This window comes from Panicum virgatum, chromosome 9N (assembly GCF_016808335.1).
Source record: "Panicum virgatum strain AP13 chromosome 9N, P.virgatum_v5, whole genome shotgun sequence".
NCBI classification, from domain to species: domain Eukaryota; kingdom Viridiplantae; phylum Streptophyta; class Magnoliopsida; order Poales; family Poaceae; genus Panicum; species Panicum virgatum.
The window spans coordinates 24683226-24697523 of NC_053153.1; the positions used below are offsets into that span (position 1 = coordinate 24683226).

The following is a 14298-nucleotide window of genomic DNA, read 5'->3' on the forward strand; positions in this document are numbered from 1 at the left end:
GGAAGCCGCTGCACAGACTTAGTGTCATGAGATATACGGCATTGGTATTCCAGGACCATTCACTCAAAAAAAATCTCATCCAATGCTCATCCCAGATCCAGCAATGAAGAGGGGCATAGGCCGACGGCAGACGTGTCGTTTCCAGAACGGAATGGACGAGTCCGAGGTTGGAAAGAAGAAAAAACATTGCAACTTGTGTGGAGCAGACGATCACACTTATAAGAAGTGCCCACAGCTTTCAGTACCCACTGCTGCTGCCGAGGCTGGACCTTCCGGGAATCCGACGGATGGATCGGCTCTACTTACAAGAATTCGCCGCATCTAGTTGTGCACGTAACATCTTGCAATGTATTTGTGTGTACGAAACTAAGTATATTATGTATATACTATATCTAGATGTCTTGTTTAATTAGTTGGCAGTGTGTATTTCTCTCGAATTTGGTTGTAACGAATGAAACCTTCAATGTAATATGTTATGTGGTATTTTGTTTAACGTTCTATTTATATTTCGTTCATTGTATCTTATGTGGTATTGTATCATAGAGCCACACAAGGTTCAAGATTCATAAATAAATATAATCATTGCAATCAAATATAGCAAACATATAAATATTACAATTAAAAAGGTACAGGAGCCTGCCGCCCCCTGCTGGGCGGTAGGGGTCTCCATGCGATAAAACAGAAATTTTAATTACATATAAGCCCCTAACGCCCGGAGGGGGCGGCAGGGAGCCAGGCCTCCTGCCGGGCGGTAGGAGTATAAACCTTTAAATTGTGAAACCGAAAATATATTTCTATAAAAAACAATTTTGAAAAATATAAAAAACGCATGAGTGATGATGCTGCCAACTCGCCTGACGCCACGCAGAGCGCGCAAGCAGGAGGAAGGCATCGGCCCAAGGTACCGTGCTTTTCAGCCCGTTTAGGTGGTCCCTTAACGGGCCAGCAGCAGTAAAGAGAGAGGATCAGGCCTACGAAGCCCAACAGAAATGTCTAGTTTTTCTAAAAAAAAAGAGAAATGTCTAGTCTTGTCTTGCCGGCCGTGTGCCACTCAAAAAAGGGAACATGATCGTCCGCAGTCGCTGCTTTCGACGTTACTCGGCAGTCGCGCATCTCCCACGTCCGTCGCTGATCCAACCGCGATGCCAGGCAACCATGCACCCCGCGGGAGAGTCACTGGACCTAGGCCCAACAAGAGAACGCAGATATTTTTTTACCGCGAAACTGCGTCATTTGACGGCACCGCGTGCGTTTTGGCGCGAGGACGAGCCGTGGGCGGCGGCGAGCCGGCGATCGTCTTTGGCCCGCGCCCGTGCAGCAGCAGACCCCGACGATTCACGTGCCCGGAGGCTGTTTGCCGTTGCCGGCCACCGCCCGGAGTGCTGGAGTGCTGCCCCGTGAAACAACTCCAAGCAGAGGACCAGGTATGACTCTGCTCTCCTACATGCATACATGGATTGATGGATGTCCTCAGTAATTTAGAGTCTAATAACACCATCTCTAGTTTCTGAACTGCTTTACTGCAAATGATAATTTTCAGCCCTCCGAGCACAACTGGACTAATCTGAACGTATTTGGAGGAAAGAAAAATCCGCATATTTGAGATGGAAGAAAATAGGTTTGTAAAGCCATGTTTGTTACTTTTTCACTATGAGATGTTATAGATTTTACTTGTTGAATGACCACCAAATCACTTTTTTGTTCCTGTAGAGTGGGTGCGCTGCCTTTGTTGCCTGAAGTTGGCATGGAGTTCAGTACTATTGATGAGGCTTGGATGTTTTGGATTAGCTATGAAGGTCAAAACAGGTTTGAGGTTAGAAAAAGGTACACAAACAAAATAAAATCAGATGAGAGGGTTAGGTCCTGCAGATATGTTTGTGCAAATGAGGGTCATAGAAAGGAAGATAAAAGGGATCATCTAACAAAGTGTCCAAGAGCTGAAACTAGAACCGGTTGTCAAGTTCGCATGGGTGTTATACTAGATCGAGAGAAGGGGAATTATAAAGTGTCTGATCTAGTTTTGGAACACAATTACATCCTTCAGTTGCCAGAAACCTCACACTTGATGGCCATCAATACAGTCCCTCAACTGTGCATTCAAACCTTTTATTTTGCAGGGGGCAATCACATATGATGTTATTGCTGATTTCTAGTAGTACATATTGTTTAGGAGAACAACTTTTGGAGAATAGCTTTTGTCATTGAAGTGTAAAGTTTAGGGAATTACATCTCCGAACAACGAACAACAACGTATTTTGTGCATCTCTGAACTTGCAACAATCAGCATTACTTTTTATTCAATTCTAAGACAATTTACAATTTGCATGAGTTTGCTACTTAGGATACAATCACAAGTTACAGAGTCTTGCTAGCTTTGATGCTACTATTTCTTCACCTTTGTCAGCGGCACCACCAGTTGGTGTACACCTTGAGGCAGAGCAGAGGTATTTTGACTCCTCTTGGAATGATCCTACTTGCTGCTTCAGGTAATCAGAAAAGCTTCCAATTCGCTTTCACCTTTCAGCCATTCAGTAGCACTAGCTCCCGAAACCTCGAGGTAATAAACTAGCCATTCAGTGACACTAGCTCCTCTTTGACTGAAACGATTGATGCTTCTCTGCCTCGACGAAACTTGCCGAGGTCGACCTCGAAGCTTGCAGGCCTGCAGCTTCCAGGACGGCAACGGCACGACGCTCGGCGAGGGACGGCCACGGCGCGGCGCTCGGCAAGCTCGAAGCTTGCAAGCCTGCAGCTTCCAGGACGGTGACGGCACGACGCTCGGCGAGGGACGGCCACGGCGCAGCGCTCGGCGAGGACGGCGCGCCACCGCTCTTGGCGAGGATGGCGACGGGAGACGGCAAGGTCGCAAGGACGGTGCGGCGCGGCAGTGGATGTGGCCCTCCGCCCTCGGCTGGAACTTCGGAAGACGGCGGCGGCGAGGAGATGCTGGTGCTCTTGTTCCTGGGCTGAGATGGGCCAGTGGGTGTGACTTGTATTGGCCCGTTGATTCCTCTGTAGCCCACCTCTCGTCTATAGGACTTATAGAACCTTTTTCCTCAGTGCATACTCTGTTTACAATCTCTCTCAGGAATGTTCCTTCTGTATTCATTGGATTATTAGTAGTGATTATTATAAATGATGTTGTCAGCTGAATGCTCTGCTATCTAGCTGCTTATTAATTAGTTATCCAGGAATTAGTCTCTCATCTGCCCTTTTTATTTGTTTCGAAGTCTCTCAGGAAAGCTATAGTCTTAGTTATCTTCATCATCATTATTATCTTTTGGCTTTAGTTATCAGTTAGTTACATTCTAGAGTTACTAAATCGGTAAAGGTATAAGGCATAAAACAAATCAACGATACTCAGGAACCCTGGGTGAAGTGCTACATTATGGTATTTTATCTGTGTGCTTGCGGATAAAATCTTAAATATAGAAGAAAGCATAGAACTCCGCCTATGTTGACTGAAAGACTTACTTGAGTCGTCTCAACATAGCCGGTTCCAAGCCCGGGTGAAGGAGGAGGGTGCGTTAGGTTTGGTGAACCAGCATAAAAAATAGCCACTCTAATAGATTTGAAACCAATAAGAAATTCGTTGGGGCATAACCCTCTTAGCGACGCGCTGCATCGGAACCCGGGTTTAGTGTCAAATGGGCAAGGGCCGGGTCGCCATCCCCCCAAGGGCGCGTCGTATCGTGACCTGGGTACGATGACAAGTGAGCAAGGGTCGGGTCGTCGCAGTCTTAGTGACGCGCTACATCTTCGCCCGGGTGGAGTGAAAAATGAGCAAGGGTCTTCGCACTTTCCTCGACGGGTGCGAAGGGTAAGGAAGTTAGCTGAGCCAACTAGGATTCGTATAGGTAGCTGGAACGTAGGGTCCCTAACGGATAAGTTACGAGAGCTAGTTGATGCAGCACTTAGGAGGCGTGTAAATATTCTATGCGTTCTGGAGACTAAATGGAAGGGTCAGAAGGCGAAAGAAGTTGAGGATACCAGTTTCAAGCTTTGGTACACGGGGGAAACACTGGGTAGGAATGGTGGAAACACCGGGTAGGAATGGTGTAGGCATCTTGATCGATAGGAGCCTTAAGGATGGAGTCGTAGAGGTTAGGAGGCGAGGTGATCGGATTATCCTAGTCCGGTTGGTAGTTGGAGATTCGACACTGAATGTGATCAGTGCCTATGCTCCGCAGGTAGGCCTTAGTGAGAGTATCAAGAGGCAGTTCTGGGAAGATCTAGATAGCATGGTTAGTACCGTGAATATTAATGAGAGACTCTTCATAGGAGGAGATCTTAATGGCCATGTGGGTGCGACTAACCTAGGGTGCGAGCTAGTGCACGGGGGGTTCGAGTATGGTAGCAGGAGCCAAGAGGGAGAGGATGTTTTGAACTTCGCGTTGGCCTATGACTTGTTGATATCGAATACTTTTTTTAGGAAGAGGGAGTCTCATCTTGTGACCTTTCATAGTGGACAACACTCAAGCCAGATCGATTTTATCCTTACTAGGAGGGGGGATAGACGTGACTGCTTAGATTGTAAGGTGATACATGGAGAGTGTGTTGTCCCCCAACACAAGCTGGTGGTGGCGGACTTTCGTTTTCGGGTACGTATCCACCGGGACAAACGTGCCAAGACTGCGAGAACGAAGTGGTGGAAGCTTAGAGGAGAGGCGTCACAAACGTTTAAGGAGATGATGCTAGTTGAGGGGCCTTGGGAAGAAGGAGAAGATGCAGAGGACATGTGGTTAAAGATGGAAACATGTATTCGAAAGGTGGCCTCAGAGGTATTTGGTGTGAGTAGGGGAAGCAAACGGGAAGGGAAAGATATGTGGTGGTGGAATGACGAGGTGCAAAGGACTATTAAGGAGAAGAAGGAGTGTTTCAAGCGCCTCCACCTTGACAAGAGTGCAACCAACATCGAGGACTATAAATTAGCGAAGAGGGCTGCAAAGCGAGCGATGAGTGTAGCAAAGGGTAAGGCGTATGATGACCTGTATCAGTGGATAGGCACGAAGGAAGGGGAGAATGAGATTTATAGGATGGCTAGGATCTGCGAGCGGAAGGCAATGGACATCAACCAAATCAAATGCATCAAGGATGGGACAGATCGACTTCTAGTCAAGGATGAGGAGATCAAGGATAGATGGCGAGAGTACTTTGACAAGTTGTTTAATGGGGAGAGTGAAGATCCTATCTCCGAGTTAGATGATCAGATTGATCAAGAAGAAGCAAGCAACAATCAAAAGTTAGAATAAATCCTATAAGTGATATTACAAGTGGTGTATGCAAGCATGAATCAAATGAAGAAGCAAGTCAACCACAACAAGAAGATGCACTTGATCATTAGTGGTTCTCAATTCATATGGATGAAAAATGGATTTCATATTGTTCATTGGTCTTCATCAAGCTTATAATTGGACTTCACACTTTGCTAATTGGAGCATACTTGAAATGACTATCCTCTACTCCAAGAAAGCAAATGTATCATTGTATGTCATATGCATTCATATTTTGCTAAGGACATGATTAGAGCATATAGACATGACAAGTGGTAAATAGGTGCATTCATGAAAAAAAATCAAAAGACTTTGAAGTACATATGATGCCACTATTGCCTCCATGATTAATTGATACTAGTGGCTACATATGACTTGTTCATGAGCATGCAAACCTAGTGTTTATTCTAGCTAAATGAGCAAGAAAGAGACTAGATAACCCTATCTAAAGGTGTGAAAAAGCTTGTCTTTGGTTCAAACCGAATTAGACTACTTTTGCAAGTTTGCTAGTTTGAACCACATTAAGAGGAAGATAATGGAAACAATCTAGTTGAAGCACAAGACAACAATAAAAATGGATATCAAGTTCAAATTCAAACATGATTTCTTGATTCACCCACATACCCATAGTACCCACCTTCACGTGGTTTCTCAAAAGTGGTGTCTAGATTAATCATACAATTGGTATCCTACAAGAACACAAGTGATCCTCAACTTTAAGTGATCATCAAGCTAAGAAGACCCATGCTAGGACATAGGGGGAGGTGCCCCACCCAATGGTATCATGGACAGAAGATCTTAGTGCATAAAAGCCTATGTCCTACTCATGGCATGAAGTTTTTCAAGAAATATCTCTTTATTTGGTGTCCATCAAAAATACAAGTGTTCAACCCTCAACATCCTTAGTGCAACCTTTGGCAATATGAGAGCACGCCCTTTGTGGTAATCAATGACAAAGGGGGAGAATTATGGACAAAGATATGTTGTGGGGATCTGTATGGACAAAAGATATGCTTGTCATGGCACAACTATGGAAAAGATATGTGAAGGATGGACCATGGACAAGCAAGATCACGAGTGAAGATTGAAGCATGCAAGAAGATCAAAGACTTCAACAAGTGATGCACACAAGTAGGGGGAGCAAGGCTCATGAACATTGTTTGTTTGCATTTGATATGTGCATGTTCGTATGCTTGCTCGCATTTGCACTAGTTTTTAAATTTCGATAAACTTGCTTGTGTGGTGTATGCTAGTTATAGAACTTGAATGATGATTTGATGAACTAGCATGCATAGGATGGTAGCTAGATACTTTGTTTTTTTACATGTGGTACTAGAACCTTATCTCTATTGTTGATCTCATAAGGTATCTAGTGTTTTTGTTGTATCTAGCTAACCAAGATGCTAAGGGTGATCTTCAAAATTATGCAAAACTCCGATTGGTATCACGCTTCAAAGGTTTATTCTATACACCTTAGTATCACTTAGTAGTTGTTTGAGTACTAGTGCTTAGGTTTGTGTGACCTTGCGCTAGAATTGTTTAGAGAGCTCTTGCTAGCCCGAGCACCTTAGTTGCTTAACTAAGTCTTTTGTAAGGTGCTAAAGTCATAGGTAGAGGGGTGTAGTCTTGGCTAGACCGATAAATTTAATTCCGCACTTGTTTTGGTTAGCCGGCTCGATTAAGTTTTAGAAAGGACTATTCACCCCCCTCTAGTCCGCCATCTCGACCCTACATCGCGATCTACCATTCATTCCACAATATAGGGTGCATCCGTAGATAAACAACGTATAGGCACCACGCCTAAACAATGCGTATCACTCACCCATCACGTCAAAGGATGAGCTCTATACGAACTAATGAACTGAAATAGTGATGATTCTACTATGCATAAGGTATAATCTAGAATAGCAATAAACAATATAGTATTGAACATGATCAATTAAGCACAAAGCCAGAACTATAGCAATCAAGATTAACTTGATAATTACAAGAGAAAAGTAGCAATTAAAGGATTAAGAACAATACCGGAAGCTCTACTTCTCCTAGTGACTCCAGAGCCAAGCGAAGCTTGATCTCCTTCTACTTCTAGCTAGCTAACTATGCCCTAGGATAGGGAACCCTAATGATCTTCTGAGGAAGCCGTCATCTTCCGAGAATTATGAGGTATTCAATGAGAGAGATATGCCTCCAAGGAAGGGAGGGGTCTACCCATATATTTATACTCCGGTGGAATGAATATGAGCCCTCGGATCAAACCGACTTAGATGGACGGCGATGCGGATGGATTCGGAAACCCTAGTGCGGGCCCACAAGTCGGTCGCGCACCCTGGCTAGGTCGGTCGCTCGCCCTAGCTGACAAGTGGGCCCCAGCCTCGGTCAAGTGTCTTCCCGAGTCTTCTGGAGTATTCTTCCACCGACATTGCACTGGAATTCTGTTTTCCTTCTCCGTTTACGTATTCCTCCGTCTTTTTATAGATAAATCCCTGCAAGTATACAAATTCACCAAAACTGTGGAACTCTGTCAGTTTGAACCCTAATCTTTCATTTCTTCTCTGATTTATCCCATTTCTCATGTCCATTTGACCTTATATTTTAGACCATAAGAGCCGTTAACATTGTTCTCTAGAGGTGGTTCTAACCTAATCTCTTCATTAGCATCATTATTCTCATTTCTTGCATTACCATCCTCATTACCAGCCAGTTCCTCATCTTCCAGTTCTTCAACTTCTCCATCATTATCAGGATCACTAGGATTGCTGACTTGATCAAAGCCTTCGACTTTGAAGGTGATAAGAAAGAGCTCCTTCTGAAAGACAAATACTCTCCTTCTAGGCACCCTAGTTGGGTCCCTACACTGAATCTTGACTCTAACAGTGCTGAAAAAGTTGTTGAATAGTGTCTGCCAATCAACTTCCACCATTAAGCCTACACTTGATGCCACTTCTCTCATAGTATCCCAATCAATCCATTTGGGGGGTATTCTCATGATCAGAATCCACACCCCAGTTAAGCTGCCCACAGGTTCCACATCACCACTCCAGATACTTAAGGAAGCCACCACATTGGGTTTGTTCAACTGAAAGGAGGAGGCCTTTCCAATAACCAGATTTTTCAACTTTCCTATGTGGTGGGAACCTAATGATGTAGGTCTACTCTTCTGTCTTGTTCAAGTGCCAGGCCCAGCCTTTGTCAAACAGCTCCTTTAGATTCCCCACTATACCCTCCTCATCTATCTCACCTCTTTCTATCTTGAACCTTCCAAAATTATCAATTCCACTCCAATGGCTAAACCTATTTCCTCTAGCAGCAACATCAATATAGTAGAAACCTAGACCACGATTTGCACTTGAGTACTAAGCTGTCATTGGTGTCTTGGACCATTCTAGGCACAATTCAACTCCATGATCTGTTTTGTGGCAGATAAAGCAAATCTTTGGATTGTTACAGGATGAGCTCAGGTGCCCAAATTCACCACAATTAAAGCACATAGCATGGACACTACCCTCAATACCAGCAGCCCGACCCATGTCTACAATAGCAGCCTCAACAACAACAACCACAACATCATTACCCTGACCAGCCTGAACCCTAGCATTGCCTCCCTGATTCTGATTAGCATTCTACCCTAGAGCAGGTTGCTGACGCCCAACCTGCTGGTTCCCACTCCCACAACCTCTACCCTGCATCCCTCCACTCCTAGGTTGAGCACCCTCAGGACGGAAGAATGGAGGATTTGGGTTTACCTGAGGGGGAATTGGGTAGAAGCCATAGGGGTGCTGTCCTGGGTGGTTGAAGAACGGCGGTGGAGGAGGATGCTGTGGGGGCGGGAACTAGAATTGGTTCCAGCCAGTAGCACCCCAAGCATCCTAGTCTTCTTTTGGAGCTCGAGCCCTCAATCCGCGCCCTCTTCCATGCGCCACCATAGCCTTTACCACCTCCACAAAACTCGCCTTCTCCCCTTTCCTCCAACAATCTTCAGCAAAAATTGAGCTTGACAGGATCTTTCACCCACCGTTCGCCTTCACCAACAGGATGACAATCTTCAGGGGTGAAGGATTTGGAATCCCATAGGTCCTTTCGGATCCAGACGAGGCCCTCCCCTTTTGCCATAACCCTAGCCGCCATGGCGGGAGAGGAGGATGGGAAGGACCACAACTATCCCAAGAAGCACTGAACCTCTTCTTCATCTTTGAACTCCAGTCGGGTTTGGGCCATGGATGTCGTCTTCCTCCGCACATCCGCACGAACCCGAGACCTGGCAATGGACGGATGGGATGAAGCCACCTGCTCCAATCTCTCGGAGCCACATCTCCCCCATTCTTTGGGGAAATAGACAGGTGGGGTAGGAAGCGGAAATGACTTGAGATGTCGTGGGGGTGTCCCATGCTCCGAACCGGGTATGACGGTGGACGAAACGTCGCTGGAAAGCCGTCCGGGGTGGCCGGAAACGTGGGGGACGAGTCGCCCCACCATTCGCCTCTCATAGCTCCTCAACAATTCCGCTTCCCCTGATTCAAGGGACACTTCTATGTGACGATTATGTTCTAGGCTGAAAGTGGACAACACACATGGTCAATCCTTAGTGCACCACATGGCATAGTAAAACGAGACACGAGGCCCATTAAAAACACAACACGTGGGCCAATTAAAACGCGACACGTGGCCTTGTACAAAAGAGACGCGCGACTTCACTGAAACTAGACACGTGGCCAGCTTAAAATACAAAACGTGGACCATTGAAAATGTGCCACATGTCGCAACCTTGGTGAGAAACATGGCCTAATGAAAATGGGACATGCAGCCCATTACAAATGTGCCACATGGAACGTTAAAAACAAGCCACATGGCGGGTTAAAGAAGAGCCACGTGGCACCATGAAAACGCGCCACGTGGCTAGTGAAAACACGCCAAGCGACACATTACCAAAGTGCCACGTGCCAGACTAGGAATGGGCCATGTGGCCCAATGAAAATGCGACACGTGGCTAGTTAAAACAACAACACGTGGCATTGTTGAAAAGTCCATGTGTCGCTTTCCTAAAGGGACACATGTCTCAAGGTAAATGCCATGTGTCCATATAGTAAAGCATCGGGTGGCCATCAGAAAATTCGACACGTGTCCCATTGGCATAGCGACACACGACCAGTTGGGAATGTGACACGTGGCCCAATAAAAATGGGACACGTCATGCTAACAGACATTAAACGGACATTTGATGGACGTTTGGGCTGGCCATTTATGACGGAAAACAGCGTTACCCTACAAATAGAGTTCATCATAGTAGATCACGTTTCTACGAAGAAACCGATGTTCCGTCACGCTTGATCAAATCTGACACGCGTTCTATGACTACTCATTTTTTGTCATAAATTCATCACTGAAGCTTTGCTGTGACGGAAATCGGCTTTTCTGTGACAAAAGTGAGCCGTCATAGTAGCCAAAATCTCTACTAGTGATGACGGACATGGCAAGTGAGGGAAATTGGAAGGACTGCGTCGGATGTTCTTGCAGGCAACCACTTTCATGGTGGTGGCGTCGTGCTACCTCAACTGCTCCATAGTGCTCGTGCTCGTTCTTGTGCTCAGCAAACACCATGTCTCATACGAGCACCCATGAATCTAACATGTCTGCATCCCACCATACGCATGGGGTAAGTTGATCGGGGTTAGGGGGGTGAGAATCCCTAGTTTGGTTTTGGCTAATTGATGAAACCATAAGTGCTAACCATATTTTTAAGACTATTTTACAAGTGGTTAAGCACGTGGCTCTCATGGTGGAGAGACGACATCCTTTTGGTGTAAGCCCAACCCCGAGATCACTTGATCCAAATCTAAAGCCTCCAACATGTGATCAATGGAAACAAATGGCTCAAGGCGAAGGTATAATCATTAGGGCCATTTTGTTTCACACCCAAGACACTATAGAGAGTGTGGGTGATTTAGGATAAATAACCAAACTATCAAGAGGGGACAAAGTTCATTCACTTGGTTATCATTTTGTGCCTCTAGGTCATGACTAGGTGCATTGCATTTGAGGACTTAGAGAACAAAAATAATCCTAATGATGAAATATAAAAGTTGGTAACAATTGGCCAAACTTTTCTTTAAAACTTGGTGTTAGCAAACTTACAAAAGAAACGACGCAAAAATCTGATCGTGAAAAGGATCACATCACATTGCTTAGAGGAGCAGCGGATGCTACAGTAGCATCCGGTGCCTATGCACTGAAGCCTCCGGTGGCTCGGCGCGCGGCCAAGCAGTTGCACGCAGCGGTGCGTCCGCTGCGGCACGACAGCGGTGCGTCCAATGATGCGGGCCCACATGCAGGCGTAGTTCGAGTCCCCAGCAGACTCCACGCAGCAGCGTCCGCTGCTCGCACACCGGTGCGACTGGTACATTCTAGAGAGCTCCCAGGCTCCCTCGACGCCGCACCGGTGCATCCGCTGCCAGGCCACCGGTGCGTCCGGTGCGGCCTGCAGCGCGCACGCCAATGGCTCTCCCCGCGCATAATGGCTAGTTTCAAATCAATGAACACGGGCATGACACGTGGCCACACCGGTGCGTCCGGTGGACCCGACCAGGCTGATAACGGCTAGTTTACAACCCATCTCTATTTATAGTTGCTTGGCCAGCTTGGGGTCTTTCTCTTGTGCGATTTTCATTATCATTCATCCATGGACACCAAACAAACCCTCCCAACTCATCTCTAAGAAAAATCACTCACACATATTGAGATTGAGTTAGCTCCAATAGTGCATTTCATCTAGTTCATCATCTAGAGGCACTTTGATAGGCGAGCGAAGGTTCTTCTTCCTATTACTCTTGGCAATCACCGTTGCCTAGTCGGTTTGGAGCTTGGAGGCAGTGTGGAGGAGGTTGTGTTTGTTTCCGGCCACACCCGCGAGGATTCATTGTGAAGGGTTCTTGGGCTTTCCCAGAAAAGCACCTCTAGTGGATTGAATCGTGGAGTTGAACGCTCCCATCTTGTGTGATTGTTGTTGGTATTTCTTACGTTCACATATGAATTCGCAAGCGCATGGAATACTGTTGTAGCTTTTACCCAGGAGTATTCCAGGGATCGTATTTATCCACATGGAAACAATGGTTAAAGAATTTGATAATTAACAATCATGTATCCACTAATTAGTATACCGACTAGACTATTGTGGGGGTATGTGATAATAGATAAGAATTTTGTATTGTAATTGATCACACACAAGAGAACTCAAATAAGATAAAATAGCAATCCAGCTAGATGAGAGGACAACGGGAGAAAACAAGGTTCCTGTTTACTTTTCCATTACTGTGGTTCTATTCTAGATCAGACCATAGAGATAAGCTAAGCAAAAGTTAGACATAGCGATCACACCTTAACACTTCGGAGCAACAGTTCCTTTCCGATCCTTGAAAAGACTAGGAAGGGGTGATCAGGAGAAGGCTGCCAAAAGCTCTACGAAACACCAACCCGAACGTGGTGGAATACAAAGGCCTGGTCGGAGCTGCCACCCCCGGGGCTACCACAACAATCCGAGGGGTTGGGAGCAACCTCAGGTAACCCACAATCTAGACACCACATCTAAACTATCGGTTACTACTCTAATCTCTCAATAAAACTAGAGCACTCGGTCGAGCGGAGATCCCATATTAAGATATAAAAACTATATTCTAAACAAACTTAGCTAAATCACTAAAAGTATGAACTAGAAAACCATAAAGAATTCAATAATTAGAAAAGATAAATATATTAAATACTTGAGTCTTACAAAGGAGCGATAAAAGAATTATACCGGACCTCTGAGGACTCCTCCGGAACTTCTCCCTAACTCTCAACTATCTATACTACTACATCTTGAATAAATGAAAAGGAGTAGCTCTTGTGGTGTGTTGTGTGTTGTAGAGGGGGGGTGCCCCTCTATTTATACAAGAGAGGAGTGTGGCCTTTTTACACATGGACCCCTAAGATATGGCGGTGTACATCCTGCTAACGCGCGAGTGCATGGAAGAAGGAGTCTTGGAGCTCATCCATCCAACCACCGGAGCAAGGCGGTGGCGAGCCGGCCCACTGGAGGTTTGGTCGAACCCCTGATTCGGCCGAATCAGGAGTGGCCCAGCTGAGGATCAACTTTTGCAGGTGCGTCGGCCTCATCGTTAGCTTTCCAACACCGGGTGGATGGCCCAAAACGGAGTCCGGATGTGTCCGGGGCACCCATTTTACTGAGACAAGGTCCTGCAGCCCGCGCCGGATTCGGACTGGGTTTTGGGCCTCCACTATTTGGGTCAATTATTGGGCTAAATGTCTCATGATGCTCCAATCTTGATTGATGTGCGTAGTTCGTGGTTTTCTTTTGGCCCAATGCGAAGTTGTTTTCAAGTGTTTTCATAATCTTTTGCTATTTGCGCCTGCAAATCAAATAAACACCAAAACTCGTGGAACTCGTTAGAAGTAGACCTTATATCTATATGTTGAATTGCATTTTATATCATTTTATGTGATTGTTGACGCTTAATTTTATGAGTTAAGAGCCGTCAAAAAGTTCCCCCACACTTGCTCTTTACTCGTCCTCGAGTAAAGGTTAAAGATAAAAGTAAACGTGAGTATAACATCTTAAGATATTTAGCCAACATAAAAACGATCCCAAAACATTCCTTACACAGGTGGGATATGTGGCATTGTCTAACATATATCCTTGGGCAGTTGAAGAGTGGAACAGCTCTCAAAGCGAAGTCATCTTCCCAAATTCTCATCTCTGTAACTTGGAGTTTTTAAAATTTTCAAAAGAAAAGCATAGATCATTTATACTCCTCAAATGATAGTCTCAGATCGCTCAACAGTGTATGATTTCTCACCAAGGCATTTGTTTTTACCTTCTTTAACATCCTACTTCTAGAAAGCTTATGTGGAGTTTAGGTATGGCAAGGATGGAGCATACTTACCTTGCATGTATTGTCGAGTCAAAGCTCGGATCCGAGGAGAGAAGTGCCATACTCTTAGATCAAGACGTGCATGTGTGTGGATATATATGTGG

The 14298-nt window shown here is 45.5% G+C and overlaps 1 long non-coding RNA gene across 1 annotated transcript; it reads left to right on the plus strand.

The window, feature by feature from the left end:
• The first annotated feature begins 1250 nt into the window (after nt 1-1250).
• Nucleotides 1251-3129, plus strand: LOC120687741. Its single transcript, XR_005680821.1, has 3 exons — nt 1251-1424; nt 1541-1618; nt 1711-3129. It is a non-coding gene; the product is annotated as an uncharacterized LOC120687741 (long non-coding RNA).
• The last annotated feature ends 11169 nt before the right edge of the window (nt 3130-14298 follow it).